Here is a 2,641-nt window from a genome sequence, read left to right as displayed (position 1 = left end):
AAAACTACACTATACCACAACAAAACTACAATAAAACACACCAAAGCACAGTAAAACATGTTTACACTAGACCGCCAAGAAGAAAAAACACTGAATTTTTGAAAGTTTTCCCAGTTTCCCAGGTTTGTACGAACCCTGAATTCAACCTCGTACAGATAGGCAGTTCAGCGCTATTATGAAAAATGCAGAAATAATATCCTCATAAAAAGTTCACCACAATGTTTATTGGTAACATTTATTTTCTGTTTTTCTTTACAATTAATTGACAAGAGATATTTCATTAAGAAATACAATGAAGAGCTATTGTTGTTATTTATTTGTCTTTGATATTTCTTTTTTCGTTAGTAAATATATTACCTTTATCTTCTTTTAGGTTATTTGATAGGTCCAAAGTATGAAAAGGTACATTTGGATTACTTATCAAAACCAATGCAAGTTTATGAGCAAAATCCCTATTTTAAAATACAAATCTTTACATTAAATAACGTCATTATAAGAATAACTTGTACGACTATACACCATTTAACTCCTATATTATCTAAATAGAGTTCCTCAATGGAGACAGTTTTTTCATAACAGCCAAAATCTGTTCCAAAGCTTCCGGGACCAGTGTTTTTATACACAATGGAAGGTAGATTTGATTTTCTTTTTACTTACTCTTTAAAACTAACCTGATAAATTACTTCTTTGTTTTTCATGTAAATGGAAGCTTCGAGATCAGTAGCACCTCCTGGAGGAGTCTGGATATTTTTCCTTTAGTTCAGTTTTGAACTGTCGAAATAAGATACGGCTCTTTTCTTGATCGGTATCCTTTTCTTTATGGAATGAGTTGGCCATTTTCAGGCCATAATGGATGACAAAAAGCGTTATTTAAAACTGAAAATTAGTATCTTACAACGTGTAATTCGCAAACCTACAAAGATATCAATCAATGGGTTAGTTATCGATGGTTTCTTCTTTCTACACACGGTGGTATCTTGGTCTTACTTGACTTTTAAATTAAAGTCATATTGTCTAAACCTTTCATCATGATAAGGCGCTGAATTTCTGCTGAAGAAGAAGGTTCCCAAGGATCTCTCCACAAGACTTCAAAAATGACAGCTAACTTATTAGTCATTGGTTCTCTATACCAGGCTTCGTAGTCAATATGTTTCTGACATTTCCAACAAAGCTCGATGTAAAAGAGGTGGGCGCCCATCATTTCCAAACGTTGTCCGTTTTATCCTTGGGTATTTGGGCTATTTCTTTCATTTCGAATGCGGGTACAACGTAAACAGTTTTATCATCTTTTCGAGATTCGAGAAAGAGCCTATTTTCTCAGGCATACTCCAGGAACATTTCGTGGAGGTTATAGTTGGGCATCATATCGACGTCTAAGACTAATACAAATTCTGTGGTGGAATTTCTTCTCGCCACCTTACGTAATAACGTTATAACTTGGAGGTAGGTTAGGTTTAGACACGTTAGGACGAGTCCTGGCGTTTGGTGTTGGCCTGTAAACGGGGTAGCCTCTGCCTCTAACGTTGACTTTAGTACGATACTAATAGAAAAATTAGATGTGAATTGTTTTGAATACGAATGATTTGAAAGGAGAGTATTTACACACGCTTACTTTTCTGTGATTGTATTTTGAAACTAAGTACTGGTATTTGATTCCGTTTGAGCTGTCAAATCTTTGTTCCTTTTGTAAGTATAACTCTACACCCGTATCAGTCCTCAATAGGGAATAACAAAATAGGTTCTAGTACCTTGATTGGAACGTTGGTAATAAATATAAACATACGACAGGAGGAAAATGCCTGAAAAACTAGTTATTTCAAAAGGTATGACAATCTAACAGCTCAAATTAAAGTCGAGTCCTTTCAGATTTCGATGCCGATTTAGCTGGAAAAAACAAATCCCTTAAACATTTATATGTTGGAAGAAATTTTGCTACTATTAAACCATTGCAAGTACGACATCTTTACCAAAATAGTCTGGTTTAGTATAGGTAATTGCTTTCAAACCACTACTAACCTATCGGTGATTTATTTTGAATCAGTGATAACTTCGTTATAACTTGGAGGTAGGTTAGGTTTAGACACGTTAGGACGAGTCCTGACATTTGGTGTTGGTCTGTAAACGGGGTAACCTCTGCCTCCAGCGTTGGTTTTAGTACGATACTAATAGAAAATTAAATGTGTATTGTTTTGAATGCGATAGATTTGAAAGGAGAGTATTTTCACACGCTTACTTTTCTGTGATTGTATTTTGAAACTAAGTACTGGTATTTGATTCCGTTTGGGCTGACAAATCTTTGTTCCTTTTGTAAGTATAACTCTACATTCAGAGACTAATTACGCTTTCTACTATTGCGTCTAAGATGAATTTCTTATATATTAATTACGCTTTTACGTGTACCTTTTAATTACCATCCAGCAGAGACCTATCATTAACCCTTGGCAATGTATTAAATCTATCCATTCTCGTCTCTTATCAATGACGTCACAGCTACAATTGTAGAAGATTTAAGCCTTGGCAATGTACGTTTAAAGTTTTTATCGTCTCTTATCTATGACGTCACAGTTGTAGAAGAGACTGACTTTTAATTACCATTAAAAACAATACCATAATCAAAATAAACTCCTTGAAAAAAAAGGTT

The 2,641-nt window shown here is 34.4% G+C and overlaps 1 long non-coding RNA gene across 3 annotated transcripts; it reads right to left on the bottom strand.

Moving 5' to 3' along the window:
- Positions 1-204: 204 nt before the first annotated feature.
- Positions 205-2,436, bottom strand: LOC149681237 (uncharacterized). 3 transcript variants are annotated; one of them, XR_016365571.1, is made up of 4 exons: positions 2,234-2,436; positions 988-2,162; positions 520-913; positions 205-452 (listed from the first exon to the last, which is right to left on the bottom strand). It is a non-coding gene; the product is annotated as an uncharacterized LOC149681237 (long non-coding RNA). The 3 variants fall into 3 exon arrangements; XR_016365572.1 differs by having other exon boundaries at positions 205-913; positions 988-1,884; positions 2,017-2,162; XR_016365570.1 differs by having other exon boundaries at positions 205-913.
- Between the last annotated feature and the right edge of the window lie 205 nt (positions 2,437-2,641).

This window comes from Phalangium opilio, unplaced genomic scaffold (genome assembly GCF_054372755.1).
Source record: "Phalangium opilio isolate 3A_F unplaced genomic scaffold, DU_Popi_V2 ptg000039l_1, whole genome shotgun sequence".
NCBI classification, from domain to species: domain Eukaryota; kingdom Metazoa; phylum Arthropoda; class Arachnida; order Opiliones; family Phalangiidae; genus Phalangium; species Phalangium opilio.
Note: the sequence above shows the minus strand (reverse complement) of the source record. Positions and strands in the feature narration are given on the sequence as shown.